The sequence below is a fragment of the Polypterus senegalus genome, chromosome 16 (assembly GCF_016835505.1).
Source record: "Polypterus senegalus isolate Bchr_013 chromosome 16, ASM1683550v1, whole genome shotgun sequence".
Classification (NCBI taxonomy): Eukaryota; Metazoa; Chordata; class Cladistia; order Polypteriformes; family Polypteridae; genus Polypterus; species Polypterus senegalus.
The window spans coordinates 55,924,341-55,941,778 of NC_053169.1; the positions used below are offsets into that span (position 1 = coordinate 55,924,341).

At 38.5% G+C, this 17,438-nt stretch overlaps 1 long non-coding RNA gene across 2 annotated transcripts in view; it reads left to right on the forward strand.

Annotated features, from left to right (window-relative positions):
• LOC120516734 overlaps nt 1–17,438 on the forward strand; it is a 38,416-nt gene that overhangs the window by 9,224 nt on the left and 11,754 nt on the right. Inside the window, exon 3 of one of the 2 annotated variants that reach the window (XR_005630902.1) lies at nt 16,050–16,121. The exons of the other annotated variant lie outside the window; for it this stretch is intronic. This is a non-coding gene — a long non-coding RNA (uncharacterized LOC120516734). The remainder of the gene's footprint in view (nt 1–16,049; nt 16,122–17,438) is intronic. 2 annotated transcript variants of the gene reach the window in all.

The following is a 17,438-nucleotide window of genomic DNA, read 5'->3' on the forward strand; positions in this document are numbered from 1 at the left end:
TGCTGGTTTTCACAGCGTAATTATATTAAACTAATAATCAGAATACGGCTTATCAATGCGTCTATACTATATTCTTGTCCAGCTGATGCTTATAAATAATTATATGTGAAAGATAATTGCTGTTTCTCTATATATGAATAAATCTATGCAAAATTTATCTTAATTTTTCTCTATACGTCATTTTAATTTTCTATTTAAATGGGTTAACATATTCAGATATGTTGGAGGGTTGCAAATTGAAGCACCACCCTGCCCCGAGCGGCACGAACTCTAGCTACGCCACTGATGCACGCACTTTTACATTTTTTTCAGTGCTTGCATGCACCTCACTTCTCACTACGAAAGACTTGCGTGCAGCAAACACTGCCACACAACAATGACGTGATGCTAATGACACAGATGAAGAAACACAACATCAAAATGAAGCAATCACTGCAGCTGAACAACATGCAAGTTAAACACCCCAGCAAAGGAGGGCACAGCTTGAAGTTTTCACTAAAATATCATCTATCTGGAGGTAGTAGATGAATAGGACTCCTATGGTAGCGATACGGCTGAGATATGCAAAGAATTATGAAAATCTGGAACAAAGTACTAATGACATGGAGTTGAACCAGAAACCTTGAAAACCTTTAGGAAGAATCTGGATGAGATACTAGGACAACTTATTGTTAGATATTGGGAAAGCTTAGCTATTATCTAAACAGATGAGCTTGATAGACTGAAGGACCTCCTCTCGTTTGTTAAATTTCCTGTTTTATGTTCTTAGTTCTTTTGTTGGTATGTGTACAATACAATACAATACAGTTTGTTTTTGTATAGCCCAAAATCACACAGGAAGTGCCGCAATGGGCTTTAACAGGCCCTGCCTTTTGACAGCCCCCCAGCCTTGACTCTCTGAGAAGACAAGGAAAAACTCCCAATAAAAACCTTGTAGGGAAAAATGGAAGAAACCTCGGGAAAGGCAGTTCAAAGAGAGACCCCTTTCCAGGTAGGTTGGGCGTGCAGTGGGTGTCAAAAGTAGGGGGTCAATACAATACAATATACAGAACAGAACAATTCCTTAAGACAGCATAATAATAAAAATTTTAGAAGTACGGTTTAACAGTAGATGATATGACATAATTAGGTTTGGATATTTTTAGAGTCCTGGAGACCTCATCCATCTAGCTGCCTCCCCATTTGGCCATGCCACGGCTGAAACGTTGCTCAGATGAAAGGACCCCTCTTTCCCATGATTCCTGTGATCCTCCATCAGGGATGACTTTACCATAGGCAGGCAAACAACTTGGCAGGTGGGCCGTGGCACCAATGGCCACATTTGGGTACCGAGAAAAGAAACAGAATAGGTGAGGGTTAATATTCAAATATAATTATCGTGTTACTTATGTTATAGTGCTAATGACTAACAACAGAGATGCAGTATGTACAGTTAATCAGCAGCTCTAGTCAGGATATGCTAAACTGAAGTAGTGAGTCTTCAGCCGGGATTTAAAGGCTGAGACTGAAGGGCATCTCTTATGGAAGCAGGAAGACCATTCCACAGTTTAGGGGCCCTGTAACTAAAAGCTCGACCTCCCACTGTTATTTTATTAATCCTTGGAATCCTAAGCAGACCGGCATCTTGAGATCTTAATGTGCTCAGGTTTGTAAGTCATGATAAGTTCAGACAAGTAAGCGGACCTTGGCCATTTAATGCTTTGTATGTTAAAAGGAGGATTTTGAAATCTGCCCTAAACTTAACTGGGAGCCAGTGTAAAGATTTAAGAACTGGGGTTATGTGTTCATATTTTCTTGTTCTTGTAATAATTCTTGCAGCGGCATTTTGGATTAACTGGAGGCTGTATAAAGAACAGTTTGAACAGCCAGTGAACACCGCATTGCAGTAGTCAATCTTACTAGAGATAAATGCATGAATTAATTTCTCACAATCCTGTTTATTTAGAAAGCGCCTTAATTTCCTAACATTTTAAGATGGAAAAAACATGTTTTGGACGACTTTGTAATATGCGCTTTAAATGACATGCTAGAGTCAAAGATAACACCTAGATTGCGGGCTGATTCAGTAAAATTAATTGGGATTCCAACTGAGTTAAATGACGACAAAATATTGCTGTGATCAGCGTCATTCCCTCCAACAATTAACATCTCTGTTTTATCTGTATTTAAAGACAAGTAGTTCTCATTCATCCATTCCTTTAATTCACTAACACAACTAATTAAAGACAACATCGGAGAAACTTCATTTGATTTAAATAAAAGGTATAACTGGGTGTCATCTGCATACGAGTGAAAATTAACATTATGTTTCCTAATGAGAGATCCCAGTGGAAGCATGTAAAGTGAAAACAGTAAAGGTCCCAGTACTGAGCCCTGCGGGACACCATATTGAACTTCTGTGTATAATGATGGAGTACTGTCTGCACATTTCTGTACATACTGGAATCGATTTGATAAATAAGAACTGAACCAAGCGAGCACGGGGCCTGTAAGCCCAACATCGTTTTCTAGCCTGTGCAGTAAAATCGAATGGTCAATGGTGTCAAATGCTGCACTTAAGTACAACAACATAATTACAGTGGAGTACAGTGGAGTGTGTAGTAATCAGACATGAAGTCTTCAAGCATTACAATGTTATTTCCTCTAGTAAACTTAATCTGGTTAAAGGGATAATTAGTGGCTGCTGTACAAATACATTGTGGGTCTTATCAGGAAGTTGTCAGCACCCTGACAAAGAAATGCCTGTAAACCTCTTTGGATAAAAGAATGTGGTGTCTGGGCAGAGATATTAGGTCATTTTTAAGACTAAATGATACTACTAAACTAAAGTCAGAGAACACTTGGTCAATTCAATTTGCTTTTGTATAGGCCTCATTACTTGGTGCAAGCTCAGACCCCTGGCATGTCCTTAAAGTTGTAATTTATTAACAGAAAATTGCAAACCATACAGTATTTATGCATGGTACTAGCTGTGCTACCCATCTAATGTGCAATTTAATTGTTCTTAACGTATACTCCTGTTGACCATTAAAACTGCTGTATAATTATGTCATTATTCATCTATTTTTGTAATTTGACATTCAGACTGAGATTTGTGAGTGTACAACTATACATGTTGATGTTATTTAGAACCCATGATGTAAGCTGTAACCACACCTAAAACAGTGATTCACCTTTTGGCCATCTTCGCAAGCTTTTCCAGTGTAGAAGCATTACTGGTAAACTAGTTTCAACCAACTGTGATGGCCCAGGTTGGCTCCATGTTCCCTGTTTCATTTGGAAGCCTCCTGAACCCCAACCATCGATAGTCATAGACTGAGTTGAGCTGGGCATGTAGCAAGGGATATGTACAAAAAGTGCGCAGTACTTTTATTAAAATGAATCAAAAACTAAACAAGTAGTGCTCCAAATAAATAATGCAGTACATCAAATCTTCTTCAGTCACTAAATAAATAATCTAATAAAACCAATGTCTCTGTAAAGGTTAAAATAATCTATAAATAAATGCCCTTTATTATCGAGGTTACATTTCCAAGGCAGAAAGCCATTTTAAAATTTCAGTTACCTGGGGCCTCCTTTCTAAAACCGACGTCTCCTCTGATTACCTGGTAAAGGATCCAGCTGGCAGAGGAAATAACTTGCTGATAGGCACAGCCAACTGTTTCTCATAAGCTGGGGTCTCTGCTGTCCCAGGGGCTTCCAGCAAGGCCCTGTGCCAAGCCTCACACCTCCTGCTCTCGCTGCCACTACTTGGGCTTATACGAGAGCTGGCATCAGGCTACCCTAAAAAAAAAGGGCCGTCTTCAGCCCCAGAGCATCAGCCCTAAGCTTGTCTGAAGTCCTCTCCTCCCTGCTCCCAATCCTGCCTTCAGACATTCTCTCTTTAACATCTGTATCTTTTTTTTTGTTCCCCATCTTCTTTCTTTCTGTTCTCCCCTTTTGTGCAGTATAGGCTCCTTTTATCTGGCCTGATTGGCGCTGGTGTGATGAGTTGTGAATGAGGCATCTGACTAATGCTCATTTTTGCATGTGTATGTATGATCAATTAAGCACCCCAATCCACCCTGGACTGAAGCCAGCTCACAAACACCCACACTTGATTGGAACCAGCACTTCCTGGGATGTGATTACTTATTTAAAACCTGCCTAATGCCACAGACCACTTATCACACCAACAAACTTAAAAGATTTCCTTTTCACAAATGATTTTTTTTTATTCTCATATTCAGCCAGAAAAAATTTATAGCATTTCAGCTCAGATGTATGGTCTCTCCTGGTGAGCGAAAATGAGTGAAACATGACCTAAAAAAACATTTGTGATTTCAGCATGTCCTGTGCTATATTGTGGGTGGAGAAGCTCTTCCTGCCCGGCCTTTCTTTGGAAGAGGGTTCAGTGAATCACACTGAGCTAAATCATTACTTGACAATGTTGTGGTGAAAAATTCATCATCAGAAGGCTTTTTACCTAAAAATAAATGCTATTAGGACTCGAGATAGACAGACAGAGTTTTAAGGCATTATTGCAATAAATCAACCACATGGACTCAACCCAATTCGGCCGAATGAGATTGAGCCCTGAACATTACAGCAATTGAAGTTTTTATAACAATTTCTTATCATTCTTACCTCATTTGATTAGCTCATTCTGCACCTGGTTTTACTGTCCATTATTCCTCTTGGTGTCTGTTCGGCTTATTTTGATTGGTCTGACTGGGTGGATGGCTTCCTCTTACCATCTTTGGGCTTTTCTTATGTCATTTCCTATCTTTTCTGACCTCGCTCGAATGAGCTCTCTTGCCCATCTTCTCTGACTCCCTTCTACTCCTGTCCGGCCGAACCTTGAGTTTCCATGGGAACCCTTATTATCTCCTTACTTTCCTATCACTTGGCCCCTCGTGGTATTTGTTATTTTTCTATGCTGTTCCCATTTTCTCTAACTGGCCAAGGCTTCAATTCCATATATGGGTTTCCTCTCATCATTTCCTTTCTTAAACCCTCCAAACTTTTTTATAATAGTGACCTGAAGCTTAAGCTTTAATTAAACAGAAGTATAATATTTTCTTTCATTTAATCATTGCTTGGCATGCTTGATTTGTCTTAATTTCTACACTAAAGTTAATTTCTAATATATTCTTCTAATATTTTTGCTAATGCCTGAATTTACTAAGATTTTCTCTTGATGCATTATGTCAGTGTGACCTTTTTTCTGCTGATTCACCAATCCAGCTGGTATTTCAGAGCCCTCTTTATCGCTTCCTAGCCTTGAATCACAGGTGTTCTCAAACTCTTATCTTGTCCTAAACTGGTTTCTGTGCGTCAATGTTCTGTTCTTTTCTTACTCTGGAAATTTTACTGTAAGCCTAAAACAAAATGCAATATAACTGATTTTTTAGTTAACTATTTGCTCAACCTATCTTATTTGCTTAACATTCTAATTTATGCTTAATCTAATATTTTAGAAGCTTTTAATTACTTTTTTATGGCTCTTTATGTTAATTTGCTATCCTCTTATGCTAATATAAAAATTTTCCTTCTACAACAATCCTTAAGTAATAGCTAGGTAACATTTTGTTATTTTCTGTCACTCTAATTACTGCAGAAAACATACTAATTACTACACTATTGTAAGAAAATGACTACAAGAAAAAACAATAAAAAAGTAGATTTTTTAAAAAAAATACAATAGGCATGATTAGAAGTAAAAAATTTAAGGGGTAATTTTTTTGGAAGTTACAGCTTAAAAAAATGTAGGCCTACATGGAGTAGAGAGGAGGGAATACGTCAGGATAGGACAGAGAGATGATGCACATTTTTAGAAATGACCTTAGATAACGGTAATAGAAAAAAGTAGAAGACATAAACTCAGAATGACAAAAACCATAATTCCCCCAGAAAGATCACCTAGTGTTTGAATATCCCGATCAGGCCAGCACAAAAATTAAATGAGATTCCACCCTAATATTAACAGCATTATTATTAAAGGTAGGTGTTGATGAGTACCAATTCTGAGCAAAACACAATTGTGCTTTGACTTTCTTAAACACCTGTGGCTTGGCCTATAAAGCTCTGTACATTAGTCCCTCATGGGGTCCTGATTCAAGCTTTATCGATTCCTTGCCTTGCATATTTTAGATGCACTCTTTTAAAACGTAATGTACACCAGTTCCTTATAAGGTCTCGACTCAAGAATTATCAATTCTTGGCCTAGCACTTTTATTATTGTACCTTCACATACTGTAATAACCCTAAACCTAGATTTCTCCATGGGATTAATAAACTTTATCTAGCCCCTGTGGCTATGGAGAGGGGAGCAGTGCTTAGATTTGTGGCTCAGATGTTTCTTCTTATCTTGTCTCCTTTTCTTCCTCTTCTACTTTTGAGATTCACCCTTTTTCTAGGTTTTTTGTTTTTTTTTCAGAACTTGTTCCTCTTGTCAGTTCCTGTGTGTATTTCTGTATAAGCATCTTTCTTGTATTACAAAACCTTTTCTTGTATTATTGGCTAATGCTTTCAGAATCTTTTCTTTTGGCTTGTTTGGGCTGTTTGTTGGTAACTAATTTAATTTTGGTAATTACTAATTTTTTTAAATCTTTTATTTACTATTCTTTATAAGCAAATAACCTTTCAATTGACTTTTAAAATATCAGTTTTAGAATTTTTAGAATAAAATCATATTCATTATTGAATTTTTCTTTAGAAATAAATAGATAGATACCGTATATCTTCTAGTAGTGGCCGGCTTCTTATTGACGCCCGTTTCCAATAAACGCTGGGTTTGAAGAGATGTCGCGACAAATAGACGCCGGTCTCTAATAGTAGCCGGTCTCCTTTAAGCGCCGGTCTGTAGTAAACGCCGATCTCCAATGACCCACCGCCTTTTTCGTACCACCTGGGCTACCGCCCTCCTGCAGTGAATCATACGGTAAGTACCTTTTCGTGTCAAAAATGTTTTGTCGTCGGATGCTATCGAGGAAGCGAGAAAGTCAAAAAGAAATTTCATTGTGTACATTTTGCCCTTTCGTCTCCACGTCAATCATAACCCCACAGGGAGGGCAGAGGTGGCGGGAAGAACATGAAAATGCCATCTTCGACACATTAATCCTGAGAAAACTGATTACTGCGCGACAACAAGCAATGGAAGTACCTGTATTGCCATCACAAGAAGAGGAAGATGAAGAAGAATTCACAAATAACGAAGCAATCATTACCTATTCAGACGACGAGTAGATGGTAAGTACTGTACTTTGTTGTATCTTATCCAGTCTCATGTCGTAATGTATATGTATATGCGTGAGTTTGGAACTTATTGCATTTCCTTATGTTCCGGAGGGGACTTGTCGGGCTGATGAGCGCTTTCGTGCGAAATTCGGACTGGTGCAGGCCAGTGCTGGTGTCATCATTGGCAAGAAAGTTGACGTCTACCGTACCTGTTTTTCATGCTTACGGTAGTACCGTACTGTATACTGCTTTAATAAGACCGTACTGCTGTACTGATAATTTTCATTAAATCCATTCATTCATTCATCCGGTGTTGTTGCCTACATTTTGTGACCGTAAATACAGTACCATACCATATTTTACTGCCAAATTAACCCCGTTTACCCATCACCATTCCATCTGCGAGGCGAATAATAGACGGTCTCCAACAACTGCCGGTCTCTTTTAAACGCTGGGCCGTCCGAATAATTTTTTTAATAAACGCCGGGGCTACTATTGGAAGATATATGGTAGGCGAAAAAGGCACTATATAATAGATAGATTTTTATGATTCCTTTGGTATCCTTGACCATATCCAACCAAAGTATCCAGTGTGACATGTATATTTCCTATAGTCTGCTTTCTCTCCTTTTCCTAAGCTTTACATTCTAATAATACATGTAAAGTTGTCTCTGGGAGCTGACACCATCGGCATTTCCCTAAAACATGCTTGCAAGTTTTAAATAACTTTTCATTCAGACCATGAACCATGTCCCTCTTGTTTTTTGCTCAGCTGTGGGACCTTCTACAGATAGTGTGTGCCTTTCTTAATCAATCAAATCAATTGGATTGACCACAGCTAGACTCCAAACAAGGTATAGAAACATCTCATCGTTGACCAAACGAATGGGATACACCTGAGTCAAATTTCAAGAGCTACCATAGCAAAGGATCTAGATAGATAGATAGATAGATAGATAGATATGAATGGCACTATATAATAGATAGATAGGTAACAGCAATGTATTTCTTTTATAACCCAAATCACAGAAGGAGTGCTGCAATGGGCTTTAATAAACAGCCCCTGGCTCCCTAAGAAGCAGGGCCGTTTGAAGGAATTTGGTGGCCCCAAACAAAATGGACATGGAGGCCCCCATACGCGCACGCACGCGACGCAAAAGGAACCACAGCATAGCCATACAGTTTAAATTCACTCACACTTTATATAAATAAAAAAGGTTTACAGTGCAAATACTGCTGTTGCATATACTGTGCATAAATAAAAAAATGTTTAGAGTGCAAATACTGCTGTTGCATATAAAGTGCATAAAATGTGAACATTTTCAACAATTGAACATTTGCATAAAACACCACTGTACCATAAAATCAAATATACATTAAAAAAGTGCACAATAACTAAATCCAACATACTTAAAAACACACACACACATACATACTCACATTAACATTTTTCAGTTCTCTCAAACATGCGCAAATTATCTAAAACTGCTGTTTGCGAGCCTTGTTTTCTGCAAAGGCAATCACAATGTCCTCCATGTCCAAAGACTTTTTTTTATTTTTTTTTACTGTATTTTATTTTATTTTTCTAAACTGTTTTAATTATTCTTATTTCTTTTTATTATTTTAATTTCTTCTATGTAAAGCACTTTGAATTGCCATTGTGTATGAAATGTGCTATATAAATAAACTTTTTACTGTTAACAAACAATGAAATTATAATTAAATGTTTACTAATTATTAGTAGTGCTGTGAGTCAACTACCAATGCTTAAAAACATCCCAAGCTAATGTTTGATGCACAGAATTTATTGTGTGGTTTTCCTAAATAGATTATCACAGTGGAATAGTTAGTATAGCATGCTAAGCCACTTTCATCAAAACCTATTACAAAGCTATAGCAATGTCATGTCATTTATGTATGATACATAAACATATTTCTGCTAGCCTACCTGCTGCAAAATTGCACCATTTGTACAAGACAAGTAGAGCTATTTTATGTGTGTAATTTATCACTTACCACTGTCTTGTTTTTTCTTATCCTCCTCTTCCTTTCTCTTCTTTCTTTTTTGGCTTCCTGAAGCATAATTCCGCTTCATGACTGCCGAGGAAGTTTTGTATTTTGCCGGCAGCAGAGATCGCGTGGTTGGCTGGCTGCTGTCAGCGAGGGGGGCCCCCTTGAGGGGGATCCCGATAACAGTGTCATTGCACTTTACTGCATTCACTATCAATGGGGCACTCACACAGTTTGTCGCTGCATTTTATCCTTAACCAGTCGTTGTCTTGGGGCCCCAGGCCAGCTTGGGGCCCCAAGCAATTGCTTGGTTTGCCTGCCTTGTCGCAACGGGCCTGCTAAGAAGACAAGAAAAACTCCCCCCCCCCCCCCAAAAAAAAAAAAAAACTTCTAGGGATAAAAGAAATGGAAGAAATCCTGGAAAAGGCAATTCAGAGAGAGACCCCTTTCCAGAAGTGATATTGTGATGTAATACTATTGGAAAATCAGAGTAGCGCATGCAGAGGAACCACATTCACACGGGAATGCATTTCTGATTTGAAGATCTCACTCTGCCCCTCATTTATTGGTTAAGAGTCCTGTCTTCATTTCAAAAAGCTTGTTCCCCTGTGAACATGGTTCCGCTGCATGCACCACTATAGGACCAACCTGTTTTTTTTGCTTAGCTTTTAAATTTTTCTTTTCTCAAATAACAGTTACCCTATAATGCATACCTTCATGTTAATATACATCTCCTTTGATTCAAATTTAAGTTGATTATAAACTTACACTGCAAAATCACAAGTATTACCTTTATCACTAGAAGAGTTTACCATTAGTTTTACTGACGCGGCATGCAAATTAGGTGTTGTCACTGACACTAGCATGTCATTTATCGCACACATTACAAAATTATTGAAATGTGTTTTTTCCATCTTAAAAATGCTAGAAGATTAAGATGTTTTCTAAATATCCAGAATACAATTCTAATAGGTTTGACTACTGCAATACATTACTCACTGGCTATTCTAACATTCTTTATGCAGCTCTTATTTAATTTAAAATGCTGATGCAAGAATCATTACAAGAACTAGAAAGTGCGAACACATAACTACAGTTCTCAAGTCTTTACACTGACTCCCAGTTAAGTTTACGGCTGATTTCAAAATTCTCCTTTTACCCTTGTAAGAAAATAAAAAGACAAATAAGAAGAGTTGGAACACCTTGAATGCAAACCCTGCATAATCGTATGAAAGAAAATGCAAGAAGGCAACAAATTTTTAGGCCTTTTCAAAACAGGTATCAAACTAATGACTGCAGCGAAGATGGTGGCACTGCCTCTTAAGGGGAAGCTAGGCTAAAATCGGCGGGGCCAGATGACAGTAACCCAGAAGTGACATCACTGGGTCTGACAGTCATCCAATCTGTTGGAGAAAAAGAAGGAGAAGCATTAGGTAACAGCGCCAACCCTCGACTCAGGGTGGAATTACAACTAGATGAGTCCTCAAGTATGTCTCCCAGCTGTATATGTGTGACACCTTATAAAACCTTAAATGGCCAAGATGCTGCTCACTTATCTGTTACTTACAAACCTATGCGCACATTAATATCTCAAGATGCCATCCTGCTTCTGATTCCAATGATTAATAAAATAACATGGTGAGGTCCAGCTTTTAGTTACATGGCCCTGAAGCTGTGGATTAATCTGTCTGCTTATGTAACAGATGCCCATTCAGTTGGTCAGTCAGTCATTTTTCTAATTCATTTAATGCTGAACGGGGTTGTGGGGTTCCACTGGTGCCTATCCCAGCAAGCAAAGGGTGCAAGGCAGGAACAAACTCTGGACAGGGTGCCAGTTCATCGCAGGGCAGACACACACGCAAACGCACACATACACCAACAACAAAGAAGGGTCAATTTAGGATCACAAATTCACCTAACTTGAATGTCTTTGGACTGTGGGAGGAAACTGGAGCACTCAGAGGAAACCCACCCAGACACTGGAAGAACATGCAAACTCTATGCAGGGAGGACCCAGAATGCAAACCCTGGTCTCCTTACTGCAAGGCAGCAGCAGTACCGCTGTGCCACCGTGCCACAATTCAGTCTCAGCCTTTAAATACAGGCTGAAGACTCATTACTGATGAGCTACTGATTCTGTTTGTTAATCATCTGTAAATAAATATAAGCAATATAATATTTATAAACTGTTACTAACCCCCCCAAACTCTACCCCCTTACTCTATTTCTCCTCTCGTTATCTAGGTGTTGCTCTTGGTACTACTGCTCTACTGCCAAGCTGCTCTCCTGCCTATGTAAAAGTCATCTCAGATAACACAGTATTAGAATCATCGGTTGGAAAAACTCTCTTATCAGATTGAATTGCTGGCACAGACTTCACTATAGAATATCCAGGAGAAGAGATAGGCGGCTATTTGGCTGTATCTTTACTTTTGACTTTCTCTTTTACAGTTTTCACACCCTTTATTTTTAACAGGTCATTATTGATAAATTAATTAATAAACAGTGTCATGGATATCAAGTGTGGGCTGGTGTTCCAGCCAGGATGGTTCATGGGTCTGTACCTAGTAGGGAGGCCAGTCTAATGACAAGAGAAGGGTATTCACCTCATATGAACTATTTGCTACTGCAATACAACAGGTGGATGTCTTGTAGTACAAATCAAACATACTAATTAAAGAAAGAAATTTTCAAGTCAGAAACCCAGCAGGAAAAACTTACCCTTTGTACCCTTTATTTTACTCTCAGAGCATATGCTAAAGATGGAGCATCCTTCACAACAGTGTGTTATAAAATAATCAGAATAGTCAAAAAAGTAAGGGCAAAGGAACATTTTATAAGCAATTGAATTTATATAATAGTGCCAATCAATGCATTCTTTTACTTTGATTGGTTTGGTGGTTTACCCTCAAATGACTTATTGAATTGAGTGTTGTACCACACTCTTATTCTTCTCATATCTGCATTGTTCAGCTGTTACCCTGTGAATATGACAGCTGTCCTGTTTTGTTGTTCACAGGATATCTGCTGATCTCTTAATCATACACTTGGTTTATTGCATCAACCTGCTCCTGGTACATTCCTATCTTTGTTGTTCACTTGACCTTTATCTAGTTTAATGATCTGCCTGAACAGGTTCCTGACATTTATTAACCCTTTTATACTTCTAAGATAAATGCTATATTTTAATATGGATAACATACCAAAATACTTAACTATTGTCACCTCCAAATTTTTCTCTCACAGTCTCCCTAGGCTATGGTGCCTGCTTGGACACCCCCAGGGCAATCTGGGAATTGTAGTCCTGTGAAAAAGCCCTGTTGGGTTCCATGGGTGCCACCAGAGGGAGCTCTGTAGGGTCTGTACTTTAAGGAGCTTCTGCCTGAGTCAGGAGTGCTTCGAATGTGTAATGTTGTAACACTGGAGGTACTCCCAGGTCTGGCATGAAAGGGCCCCAACACCTCACTTCAGGGAGTCTCACTCGGAGGACAAGCCTCACCTGGAGGAATCAAAGGAGAGGAAAGACATAGAGAAAGAAGAAGAATATTGTGTGTAATTGTGCTTCTGTTAACATTTGAAAAAACCTGTGAAAGGTATTTATTAATAATAAAATCTTTATTTTGAACTTGGGACTGGTATTGGTGTGTTTGGGGCTTGGGTTCTCAGTGGTGCCCCCTACAGGTCACAACAGATATTTTTGGTTTCCATTTATGTTTAATTAGTTTTCACCTTGTTCTCCATGTGTCCTAATAAATCTGTATTTATTTATGTACCAGTTCTGTAATTCATGATTGGTATAATCAATCCATCTATTATCTAAGAACTGTTCAGACCGCTCTGCATTTGTATTCAGTGAAGAGCATTATACAAAAATAGGCTGTATGTTCATTTAACTTTTAAAAAAAATTGGAAAGTGCAAATCTGATAGCAATTATACAGCATACATCTGTGTAAGAAGTTTTAAAAATAATATTGACTTTAAATATTATCAATAACTGACACATAAAATTTGTGACGTTAACATAGGCCTATCAGCCAGTACCTTACTGAAGTTACTAGTTGGGGTGGATCTTGTTGGGGGGAAGCGTGAACAATGTCTTGACAAACAGCCATTTTAGGAAACAAATAGAAGTGAAAAATATAACAAAGTCTGATGTCGGCACTGAATTTTGGTGATGCCTCAATGGCGAGTGAAAACCTCGCTGCTGGCTGTGCTCACTTTACCGACTGGTGTGCAATTAATGCCACTACTTCTCTGCTGAACAATTTACAACCACCCAGCTGGCAAATGTCAACCAATCAGCCAGGTCTCAAGTTTGTTTGATTTTCATGAGCCACAAACTTAATCTGGATTAAAGTTTCCAGCTTCTGTTACGGCTAGTAAGGTACACAGCTTTACGATTCATTGATACGACAGATAACAGTGCATGGCTGAAATCCAGCAGTTTGAAATATGCGATTTTGACATTTTTCTAATAATCTAATTGAGGACAGATTCACTTGTGTTCTCAGACATGCATACACTATTTATGAGGAATGGTAAGGCAGTAATCTGAGTTTTTGCCGTTAAATTGCTGTTAAATAATGCTACTGGTCAAATAACAGATGTTATATGGGCATTTATGCCAGATGATGTGCTGCTATGTCACAGGTGTCGTCAAAAGGTAAGCAGTCAGTTTATCTTCAACATTTGTAAGTGAATTTAAATTCATGTTAATAACTAAATGTGTAAATAAAGTAAAAACAAAAGCGATGGCTCCATTTATGCCTGGCTGTCGCTTGGGTTGCAAAAAAGTGAATTTAGCAATTAATTTATTTTTTAAATATTGTTGAAAAGTCAAACTTCAATTGTTAATGAAAAACTGTTTATATTTGCTATGAATCATGTAGTGTCTTATGATACATAACATTTTTTGTTTCACCATTAGGTCCAAGAAGGTATAAATTCTTTCCTGATCCTACTCTGGAACATTGTGACATATAGCTAGCCGTGTGAATTATTTGAGGTTAAACTCCAGTATCTTTAAGTGAATGTCCTTGCATTTTATTTATGGACATTGCAAATGTAAGATGTACTGGAATTTGAAGTTGTTTGAATTTGAAAGGGAGTTCTTCGGAAATCATCGATATACGTGGAATGAAAAGATCCACTCCCTTTCCGATTCCAGTTAGAATAGTAGACTCGATTTTATGTGGATGACGATTGCTGTATTTCCACATTGCCACATTTCTCACAACCTTGATACTGTATATAGTTTTTTTTCTGATTTAAATTAGAGTTTAGGATGAATCATTTTCTTGAGGACACCAGTGGAAATTAAGGGAAAGTTCATTAACGGCTGATGTCAGGAAGCACTTCTTTATGCAAAGTGTTTTGGGAATCTGGATCAAACTACCAAGACATTTAGTTGAAGTAGAAACCTTTAACAATCTTTGAGAAATATCTGGGTGAGATATTGGAACAGCTTAAGTAAACAAACAAGCTTGATGGACTTGATGATTTCCTCTTGTTTGTCCAATTTCTTATGTTCTTACTATGCTGTTGGAAGTAAGAGTCACTTCACTTACTATACTTCGCTCACGAGGAGCTCTCTTTGCTATGCAACAGATCCTGTGAAACAAGATCATCCTTGGAGTGCTCTTCTTCATTTTCTAACACTCTTCTTCTGCCTTTGTTTCTCTGATATGGGTCAGTTTGCTTGTCATCTGTGACATTAATAGAAAATCTTTCAAGTAACTTACTTGGGTCATGGATGGTCCTGAAAGGGTTCTTCATCATTCGATCATTAGAGAGAGTGCTATCACTGCATTATGATTTCTGGACAGTGGTTGTCTCCCTTTGGCATTCCACTCAAACATTTGCCCATAAGAAAACCCAGTTATGCATAGATTGCGTGGTTTTCTGCATTTTATTTTACATTTATTTCAAATATTTTCCCTGAGTCTGCCTGATGGGGATAGTGGGATATAAGAAATGAATTTAGTTTAAAATATTTTAGGCAGCAGGGTGGCACATTGATATACCTGCTACCTCACAATAAGGAGACCGGGCTTCAGATCCTGAGTACTGACTGTGTGGACTTTGCATGTTCTCCCCATGTCTGTGTGGGTTTCCTCTGAGTGCTCCAGTTTGCTCCTACAGTCCAAACACATGCAGGTTAGGTGAATATGTGTTGTTTTATTGTGTGAATGTCATAATTGAGGGACTGGCATCCTGATGGACATGGATGGCGATTCCTTGCCATTGACGGGATACCACAATAGAAAGATGTGGATGGACACGGGTCCCAGCTGGGTTGGTTGTTGGTACCTTTCCCACCTGCGGGGTCTTAATGAAGAACAGAAAGAGACCACTTCCCGGGGCCATAGGTGGCCATATGTTCCACCTATGTACAGGGTGGCAGCATCCCTCTTGGAGGAACTCCCATTTGAACACCTGCAGGGCATATTGGGAGCTGTAGTCCTAATGGGCAGCCCTGTTGGAGTACTTGAGGTCTAGCAGGGAGAGCATGCGGGTGAACACTACTGTTACTTTGGGTGGCTTTCTCTTGGCCCAGAAGTGCTTCCGACACGCACCCAATGATTGGTGGGATAGGCTCCAGCTTTCCTGCCTTACATAAAGCAAGTTAAGACAATAGGTGGATTAATGAACACATTTTTACTTTAGGTCAGAATTGCGTAATGGTGCTGTTTGACAGGAAATTCTGGTAGTTTTAAAAGAACATAAAAAACTGGGTGTGAGTTTGACATGAAGCTGCAGTTTAACAACAGTGAAACCATACACATGTGATAAACTTGTATATTTGTAATTTAACTTGCAGACATTCCAAATTTTTTTAGAAGTACTGGTGAAAGGTGACAGTTGAACCTCAGCCAAAATCAACTACAGTATGGTATGTACATCTCCTGTTTAACAAAACAAAGGTGTATTGCAGCGTGACATTTCGCAGATTCTACTGGAGTGTTCCAGTCTTGTTTTGGTTATGTGTTTTGATTTGAACTTTAGTTTTGGTTCCTGATTCAATTCTCTTGTCATTTCAAATAAAAAAGAAAAGAATCAAGAGTCCAATATACTGCTGAAGACCTCAAACTGAAAAATGATACTTTCGAGGAAGCTGGATCAAAGCATGTGTTTTTAAAGAGGCCTACAGTGCCTTTAAAAATATTCAGTCCCTTTCACTTTTTTTTTTACATTTTGTTATGTCGCAGCCTTCTTTTACATTTTTTTTACCTCATCCAACACCACTCAGTACCACAGAATAACAACGTTAAAGCTGGATTTTAGGACATTTTTCAAATTTATTAAAAATAAAAATTTGAAATATCACACTGACATGTATTCAGACCCTTTGCTATGACACTTGAAATTTGTCTCAGGTGCATTAAATTCTATTGATCATCATTGAGATGTTTCTACACCTTATTTGGTGGAGTCCACCTGTGATCAATTTAGTTGATTGGACATGATTAAAAAAGGCACACACATGTCTATAGAAGGTCCACAATTTACAATATGTATAAGAGCAAGAACTGAGCCATGAAGTTGAAGGAACTGCCTGATAGAGCTTAGAAACAAATCTGGGGAAATCTACAAAACATCTGCAGCATTGAAGGTTCCTAGAAACACAGTGGCCTCCAGAATAACTTTGGAGCAACCATGACTTTATCCAAAGTGAGCAATTAGTTGCAAAGGATCCCTCAGAGCTCCAGATAACTTGTGTGGAGATGTGAAAAATGTTCTGAAGGACAACCACCACTAGCACTCTCTAATCTGGGCTTTATGGGCCAGAACACACAAAGGTGTACTTGGAGTTTACAAAACGGCACATAACGGACCACAGACAATTAGAAACAGGATTCACTGGTCTGATGAAGCCAAAATGGAACTGTTAGGCCTCAGTTCTAAGCATCACGTAAACCAGGCACTGCTCGTCCCTTGTTCAATGCCCTTCCAATTGTGAAGACATGGTGGTGGCAAGCTGTGGGATTGTTTTTTAGCAGCAGGAACTGAGAGAATAGACAGGGTTGAGGGACAGCTGAATGGAGCAAAGTACAGAGGTATTCTTAATGAAAAACTTGCTCCATAGTGATCTACTTCAGACTAAGCTAAAGGCTCACCATCCAACAAGACAATGACCCTAAGTACAAACAGGATTGGCTTTGGGACAACACCAAAAACTCCTATTGTATTGTTATATCATACTTCTCCT